Below are 9,749 nucleotides of genomic sequence, written 5' to 3' on the forward strand. Positions count from 1 at the left end.
CTTGCAGCAGAGAGGAAATAGGGAATGGCCTTAAGGCTGGAGAGAGAGAGAGAAAGCAGACAGAGAAACGAAAAAAATCTGCCGTGAATATGCTGAAGTAGTCTAAAAGTGGACGAGAGGGTGATAACCGGCAGTGCCGCAATGAACTGGATTTGGAAATTTAATAGCAAAGGATGGGAACCGCTGCCTCAAATTGAGCCTCGTCATTACTAGGTTAATACAGTTGCTTAGTTGTCATTTTTAGTCAGATCTGAATTTGATTTTTCTCTAGTTAACTGGTATTTTTTAAATAGTTTGATATTTTGGAAACCTGTTACATGGATTCGTGGCATAAGCTGCTATGTGACTAAACAAACATACGCTTTTATGACCTCAGAGACAGTTTCCTGTGAGCATTTGGGTTCAGGGGCAAATTTTTCACCTTACACACCTGCAGCTTGGGAAAAGTAGGGGAGATATTGGTGCATTTTACTTTAATAAAAGGACCTGAACGAAGAGATTTACGAACTCATTCAGTAGTAACAACTTTAATGCTGTAGAATTTTTTGAAATTGTAGCTTTCTCTGTCTCCAAAGTCTTCATACTAATGTAACAATTGTCTTCTGGAAGTAGAAATAAATGAGATTAAATGTACCAACATATCTAAATGTCATGAAAAAGAATGAGATGACTCTAGAGAGAAACCATATGGTAGAAAAAGCACTGTGAATTATCTGCATTTTATCTTGCTGTATAACTCATCTACTTCAATTACAGCAATATACAGGCCTCCTAATTAAGAATCTGTTGTGCTAATTAGTTGTCAAACTAATCTTAGAACTTTTGTGTTCAGTTTTCAGCGTGCATTAAAATGTTTTACAGCCCCAAAGCTAGGTGTGAGAATGGTATGAGAAACATGAAATATGAGGCTAAAATATGTAAATGGAGTAGGTGACAACGGTAAGTAAACAGAACACTTGTATTCGTAGTTGAGAGATTTGTGTCTTTATGTGCTTCCATAAAGCCTAATGTGGTGGATGCAAATAATTTTCACTTTGTTTTACAGTACATTACAGTGGAGCAACCTTAAGAACAGAAGGATGAGCTATATTACATAGTGAATGCTTTCTTCCAAGAGAGTAGTTTTCACTTTGACCACTGATGAAGCAGATGGGAACATAAGAACTAAGTCTTCCCTGTAAATTACAGAAATTCTGAGAGTGTGGTTCCCTCCAAGTAGCAGTTATTTTAGTGACACAGGAAGACAGGCTTATAAAGGTGGTGACTGCACTGTAATTGCTGAAATTATTTATTAGTTTTATAAAATCTTAACCAGGTTAGCTGTTCAAATTCCACTGATTTTTCACTTAATTGCCTGATTTTTTTTTTTTGTTTTGTTTTCCGCACTGTATATCCAAGTATTTGAATGAATCTGGTGTATTTATGCTTTTAGTGCAATTAGGTTCAGGTAGTTGTGTGATATCAGGATGATATCAGGAATACCTGTAGCTGTTCTTCACATGCTAAATATCTGAAACTAAAGTATTAAATTGCTCTTACTAAAACAAAACCAGAATTCTGAAAGGCTGCGCTTAAAGCTTTTTGGTATGATTAGGACTTCCTTTTGTGCTTTTCATCATTTTGCACACAGGCAATTGTGACCAACTAATAAGCTTGCACAAAACATAGAAATGGTTGGCTAGTCTTTGCATTATAGATTCTTGCCTTTAAATATTTTTTCTGTCTCAAAAGTATTTAATGCTCCATGATAAATCTTGCCATGCTTGCAAGGGAGATATTTTTGAAAATTATAAATTGAAAACTAGAAGTACTTTAATGCTGCACTTCAGTCATGTAAACTGATGTTTTTTCTAATTTTCCTTCAGAATTTTACATCTAATATAGCAGTTGACAAAACAGAAAGAGTTGAACTACTTCCAGATTGTAGTTTTATGAGGTGAACAAAGCAGTACATAATGCATGCAAGCAGCATTGCTTTTCTCAAATGAAGGATTATTTTAACATTTCATCAACTCAAGTTAGATATATGAATTAAAAGTTCATATTTGCTACTATTGTATTTGGCTTTACAGAGATACTCAGTAATGATGTCAGGAGCAAGTTCACCCTGCTCTGGTGGACTGGTTAGTAGTGGTGCTGCAGCAGCTGTTCTCATATTTACAGATACTTACCCTTCCTCGCCTCCCCTTCAGATGAAGTCGAAAGCGAAGTAACATGTGGCCTTGAAGGTGTGTGAGGTGTTTTGGTTTTGTTAATCGTGATTCTGACTGAATTGTCACCTGTTTCTGCTGAATACCAAGCAGTTAAGCCTGCAGCGTCTGAGTTTTATTTCCCTGCTGCTCCAAACTTCAGATTAAAAGTACTTTTTTGGTTGTTGTTTCTGTTCTTAAAATGAATTTGGGGCAAATGAAAAGTACTTCTCTGTTTATTATTTTCTTTTTGTCCTTGTTTCCTCCTTGCTATGAGATGGAAAGATGTGTGTGCTGCACTGTTGAACACGAACAGGCAGACATTGTGACATTGAGCTTTTCAATATAGAGTTATAGCTCTTACACTAAAACTGACCTTTTTCATCAATATCCATTTATAATTTCTCATTGCGTCTGAATTTAGGGGAGGAGAAGGAAACCAGAGTTCTTGAGAATAACAAAGTGAATTAATCTTCCATGACCAGTGTTGGTGAAGCAGGGAAGTTTTCTGCCAGAGGTGCTTTTTTGAGGATCAGGCAAAATTTTGTCTGGGTAGGGAGTTAGACTTTTTAGCTTTGTTTCCAGCCCATGAGGCTTTAATGTTTCCACATAATCTTCGATGAGGAGAAAACTGCTTTCAGAAGGGTCCTCCACCTCCCACCCCAAACAAGCGGAAGGGTTCCTGTTGATTTTAGTCTGTATATTGTGGTTTAGAACATAGCCCTGAACCAGAGAAGAAATAAGAGTGTTTCTGAGAACCGCACAGACTCTGGCTGGAAGACAGATGTTACCTGAAATGTAGCACTGAGAAAGCAAAAATGAAATCTTAGAGAGAGAATGTTTTCACTGAAAATAATTCTCCTTTCTTTTGTGTTCTGCCTTTGATCATATTTTTGAAAAATGGGAATTACAGAAGGAAAAAAAACAGCCAGTAATTAGCAAGCTGTGAACTTCTGTGATCCCAGAACTTGAATGTTTCCTTTCTATTGCCTGCTGCTTCCCTAAAAAAAAATCCAACCAGAGGTATTTTTCACAAAAATACATAATAATTCTGAAAATGCTCTTATTCTGAGGGATTTAAAGTTTTAAAATTATATTCTCGCTGTATTTTCTGTTATTTGAAGAAATTCTCTTTATATTTCTCCCACCTGACAATTTGGAGTCAGTTCAACACGGCTGCTGCAGACTTTAGGAAATAAGCTGTGTCACTTGGTTCAGTGCAGTAAAGATACTCCTCTAGTAGAAAAAGTTCCCAGTTCGCTCTTTCCCAATGTTCTTTTAAAGATAAAAATTGTGCACATGTAACTGCAGTTTCCGTTCAACCCCCAGCCTTCCTTCTCTTCAACTGAACAAGGACTGGACTCTTAATCATCTCATCGCTCTTACTTCGGTGCCACCCATCCTGGGGATTCCTGATGTTGTAATCTCGAGTCCTCTAGAATGCTTTTCATCTAGTCCTTACTAAGCTTATTTGCTAGAAGGCTCAGGTTTATCTCCCGTATCTATGACATGAAGACAATTCTTTCATTAATTGTATGTAGTATCCATTTTATGGAGGGGTTTCTCAGAGAAATGCTGTGCTTAAATGCAACCTTGAATGCCATTTTTGAGGAAGTTCATAGTTCAGCCACTCCCCTCTGCAATGAAAATGTGGTATACCTAAAATGCACTGGAATTTCCAGTGTTTAAAAAATAACACAATTTCCTTATGTGAAAACATGCCTAAGGACAAAATAAAATGATGTTTCATGCACAGTACAGCTAATAGGATGTCTTCATGTAAATTTTTCTCTTGCCCCTTTATTTCTTAATGCTGGCAGTGTATTAGATGATCTGCAGCTCTAGACCAGCTTGCCAGTGGAAGGTTTGTGTTGTAAGAGCAAAGTTCTGCCACAAAGATGATGGAGTGGATCATCTCCTGTATGAGGAAAGGCTGAGGGAGCTGGGGCTCTTTAGCTTGGAGAAGAGGAGACTGAGGAGTGACCTCATTTATGTTTAAAAATATATAAAGGGTGAGTGTCACGAGGATGGAGCCAGGCTTTTCTCAGTGACAACCAATGACAGGACAAGGGGCAGTGGGTGCAAACTGGAACACAAGAGGTTCCACTTACCCTCACTGAGAAGAAGTTTCTTCTCATATTTGATAGAGCACTGGAACAGGCTGCCCAGGGCAGTTGTGGAGTCTCCTTCTCTGGACACCTTCCTGTGTAACCTCATCTAGATGTTCCTGCTCTGGCAGGGGGATTGGACTGGATGATCTTTCAAGGTCCCTTCCAATCCCAAACATTCTGTGATTCTGTCATATTGATGGCACATACAGGAGGAGCTACTTTGATTCTTTTCCCTCCACAGCTACTTATCTTCACACAGATAACAAACTTTGAAATATCAGCCACAGTTAACAGAAGGGTAAAAATTGACCAGTATTTAAAAAAAAAATACTGAATTTCCCATAATCGTGGTTCATTTTCAAAGTCAAACAACTTGCCGATATTTTTTTCTAAATTCAGAGATGATCCAATGAGTCTTTATTAGGAGAAAGATACTAAGTTTAAGTGGCTGAGTTGAACTGAGTTCTTGTTTTTCCTAAGACAGTAGGCTGAAAACCCCTGTCTCTGTTTTGAATTGTGACTTGTTTACAAAAAACATATCAGCAACATGAGAAATGTGGAACTGAAGCTGCAGATGGACAAGATGGTTGATTTTAGTACCTCGGCAGGGGGCAGCCAAAGTAGAACACTAAACTGTGCTGCTTTCTTACGTGGTACCAATTTTGGCATATATACAGTGGGTTGAATTAAGCTGTAATGAAATGGTAGAATACCCGTATCTCTAAGTAGCAGATACGAACGATTAAAAAGTTGTTTGACATGGAAGATTACACACTGTTCTGCTTTGATTTTTGGAGACTATGTATGTAGATACAACAGCATTAGATGCATATAATTTTCTAAGAAGTTGACAGTTTTTTTCAGTTCTCTTTTACTCCCAGCTTTTTAAAATAAGAAAAACCATGATTCTGTAATTTGTAGTGGTGTTGGTACTTGATTCCTGCAGCATATTTTTTAAATTATTATTTTCCCTTCTAAATATTTTGATTAAAAAAAACAAGTCTAAATTTGAAATGTGGTTGAGTGGCTTTCAGCATTGTGTATTCAGCCATTCTATGTAGAGTTTTGTAAGAAAAATGAAGAGGTTACTTACCTATGGAGACAGTGATTTTTTTTTTTTCCTCAATGATTTGAATAGATTGATTCAGGTTGAAACAGTTGGATATTATCAAGGGGTATGTAAGGCCAAAGAATTTTGAGAAATCTTGAATATATGTGATTGTTCATGAGTGATTTCATGTCTGTTGGGCAGCTGAACATGACTGGTTCAGGAAACGTAAAGCCAAAAGGAAGGCAAGGGCAGGCTGTCACATACAAATGTGAATCTCCATGATATTACAGTCTGGCAAATGGTTAATATTTGGTCTCTTTTTTCTTAATACTGGTGTCATCAGGCATTTATTGCTCCAAGACTTTTCATAGCTTAGCTATCAACAAAATACTAGTTATCCAAGTTCTCTTTGATTAAGGGAGGGTGAGTTTGACGGATGGTTTGGGAAGAGTGCAGAAAACAGTTGAGCAACTGACCGCGTGCATTTGTTTCCCATTTATCTTTTAACGTATAGAAGAATGGGAAAGAAGAGGGTCCATTGGCAGGTTTAGCCACTTCTATAGAAGGAGGTCAAGAAGAACACTGCAGACTAGAGCAAATTTTCTTTGGTTGAAGTATTTGTTCACTATCCTGGGGTACACACGAGAGACAAAAAAAACATCTAGTATGGCTAAACAAATAGACCTGGTAAAATTCTGTGTTTCTGTGGGATCACATCTTCCAGTTGAGAGAACAAACATTATTTTGAAACCTATAGGAATTACTAAAGAGAATAAGACCTGTTTTAGAGCAACCCAGTGGCTGCTATCTCAATACAGATGTGATTTGTTATGCTTAGCAAAATACGCTGTTGCAAGATGGGAACGATACGGTGCAGAAAAAAATCTGGTCATGTCAACTCCAATTCACATTGCAACAGGTAAGTGAGTAGATGTAAGTGGGCTTATTTTATTTGAGATAGTGGAGTTAAGCTTATTTGCAGGTTTATCCAGTTTGCTGGTAAGGTTGCAATGCTCTTTTGACATATATTTTTAATTGTAATTTTAATAAGTACACAATTACTTTTTCAAGGGGAATGTTCATCCTAAAAATTGGCTTGCTTCACTGGTCTTCTTTTGGAGAATTCACCTCTAGTAATACAATTTAAAATAATTCCTCTGACAGCATTTCATAGCTGAAACTAAGAGTGAATAAATACTTCTAATCATTCCAATAAAGGAAATTTATTTCCAACAAAGGAAACTTAAAAATGCTGCTATGTCAACTAATGAAGTAAAGCAAAAAACCACAACGCACAGTTCCCAGGATCAGCTAAAACATTCAATGGGAATTGAGTCAGATGTTTCTTCTCTCTCCTGCCTTCGGAAGTGGTGAAGAGCAGGTGGGAGCACATGTACTGTTTGTTCATCTCCTTTAATCGAGCTTTAACGTGGTCTAGTGGATAAAATCGATTTGAAACCAAGAATGTGTATTCTTAAAAAAAGGTATTTGCAGACTGATTTACCAGCCTGTTTAAATCAGCTTTGAAGGAGACGACTTCTCAGCAAGTGACCAGCTACTGTTGTAGACTGCAGCTAATTCTTTAACATCTCAAGAAGCAATCTCTGTGGATATTTATTTGAAAAGGCAAAGAATATAATATAAAATTTAAGTATTTATTTGCCAAGTTAGCCTTAAATGTCACCATTTTGTTTCTGTGCTGCTGTACGGTGTTTTTACAAGAGAAATGTTCCAACACATGCACTTCAGGATTGTAAACACATGACATCTTTTATTGTGAATGTTTGTTTGCTTTATGTCACTGCAAAACCCAGTCTTGCTTGCCTTCATTAGATCTTGTGTACTTTTCTGTAGTTTTATCCAGAGTTCAGCCCATAGCAATAAAAACAGAATGCATTTCTGACAAAGCCAATGTTAACAGAAACAGAGAAGCCTTAGGAAATGTCGGACTGCATACAGGATGGTATGTTTGACTATGAAGATGTCATAGTTAATGTGCTCCATTTCGCAGACCAGATATTTCTTTGGCATAGTAGTGGAAATAGATTTATTAAAAGTACAGTATCTGAGAATGGCATCCGAAGCATCTTTGATAAATCTGTTCTTACAGCTGGTTGATGGTGTGGCTGAAGAAGAGTCGATTCTCAGTGAAATCTGTCTTCATTGCTCATCAATGGCCTTTGTTAAAGAAAAATCCAAATGTTTCTGCCTGGTTGTCCCAGTAAATACACTGTCACGTGTTGGTAAATATGTTGCGCAGTGCTGAAGGTTGTTTTTGTGCTCAAAAGCAGGATGCTGCATTGTGTGCAAGGTATCCCTGTAGCCTCAACTGACCCGTCTGGTAGGAGTTTGTGAATATAAAATAGTGGTGGTTGCAGATTCTTCCAGAGAGACATGATGCCCCGACTATTATATAACATTGATTAGATCATAAAAATAACTATGATTTTCCCTAGTTTTGCTTTTTTTTTTTTTTCAGAAAGATCCTTAAATATCAAGCCTTGAAACCTTTTAATGAAATAAGCTGTTTTACGTAACTGAGTATTTTAATCCTCTAACTGTATTTTTTTGTTGTGACAACTCTACAGTTGGATGTGGTAACAAGAACATTGAGTACGATCCCATTCAATAGGATAATACACAAATAATGTGAATTCTCTTGCAACAACCACTGTTTCTTCAAGAGAAATTCAGTAGTAACCACAGATAAGAAAAATACATTCTTTATGCCACACAATGAAATTTTCAGAATGCACCACAAATATAACAAAGTGCCTAAGAGTATTATTGTTATATATAGCTGCAGTATTAAGAATATTAACATACTGTAGCTGCATTTTGTGTTCTTTTAAATGGCTAATTTAACACACTAAAATCTCCAGTAGATATCAGCATGTATGTGTAGACATGTATCTAAGAATGGCTGAGTTTCTATATTTTTTTCAATCTTCCAATGTTTTAATTTTTTTGAAGCTACAGTTTATCTTAGATGCAAGTAAACAGTATCGTTTCAAATCATTGAAATTGTTTCAATCATCTGAAAAAAGACAATCGTTTGCTATTTTTCGAATGCTAAGTGCTAAATAAAACCATGTAGCAATATTTTATTTTAAATATGTAAAATTAATTCTGACAAGGGCATTTTTTATGTGAAAGTGATTTTACTACTATAAATGTCTCAGCCCTTTTGAAAGGAAATCAGACTTAAATATGATGTGTAATGTATTGATGGTAGTGTTATTTCATCTTAGTATTAGCCTTTTGGACCTCTGGTTTTATACCCTCTGACCTGAACCAGGAGCCCTTTAATGTCTCTTTGGATCAGTGAATGGTCAGATCTGTTTGAGCAGGTCTGTACTCTCCCAGTGCTGGTTCTATAATTGTGAACCTGCTGCTGCCTCTTAAAAATTGAGCATAAATGATTGCACCCAAACAGTGTATAGCTAAAATCAACTTCTCCGTTCTTATCCTGTGTTCATTATAGCTGTTTACAGTATGTCTACTAAGAAAAAAAGGTTAATAGCGGGTTTGTTCATCCGTTTACTTCGCCTGGTTGCATTGTCATGGCAGAATCTGGAGTATTATCTGGCTCTATGAGCAGAGTGAAATGAAAATTAAGTTTCAGGAGCAATTCCAGCAAATTATTGATTTCCAGGAGATGGCGCTGTAACCTCATTAACAAATACCAGAGAAATGAGGGTAGACAAAACAGCAAGGTTTCATCACAGACAAGAAATTGCATGGATTGGAACAATGGATTTGAAATGGATCTTGTAATTTTGTTTTTCTTGACGAGATACCGAAGCTTTCTGTTATCACTGGCTCACTTCAAAGTTCGTTTTCAATCTTTTGATTGGAATAATTTCTAAACTTCACACCCACACCATGAAGTTCGTGCAGGTGGGTGCTCACCACAGCAATATTCCTCCTCCATCCAGGTGTTTGGTGGTGGTGTGGTCTGGATGGCTTGACCCTGCTGCAAGGAGTGGTATAAACCGCTATATCCCACTGGCTGAGTTACATGGCTGAAGAAGCAGATTGCATAGCATAATTCTGTATTTTCTTTCTACATTGCTAATGATGTTGCTTTTCCCAAGCTTTCAGTGAGCAGCTGTAATGAGAATGGTGACCCTTAACACAAAGCAAGGTGTCAGGTTCTGGTGAGCAGATTGACGTGTCAGCAGAGTTTACCTTCCTCTGAATTAGTGCATTAATTTCTTACCAGAAAGTGTTAGAATTGAGGTGTTTGGCTAGCAATGCACTGGTTTGCTTTCCAAATCTAGAGTTTAAAAAAAAAAAAAGTGCATTTTTAATTTATATTTCTCTTCTAAGTTGCTATGGTTACTGAGAGCTTTTTTTTAATTTAAATGGGCTAACCAACAAAACCTTAATAGGTTG

Source organism: Streptopelia decaocto (assembly GCF_964273445.1).
Source record: "Streptopelia decaocto genome assembly, chromosome: 1".
Lineage (NCBI taxonomy): Eukaryota > Metazoa > Chordata > Aves > Columbiformes > Columbidae > Streptopelia > Streptopelia decaocto.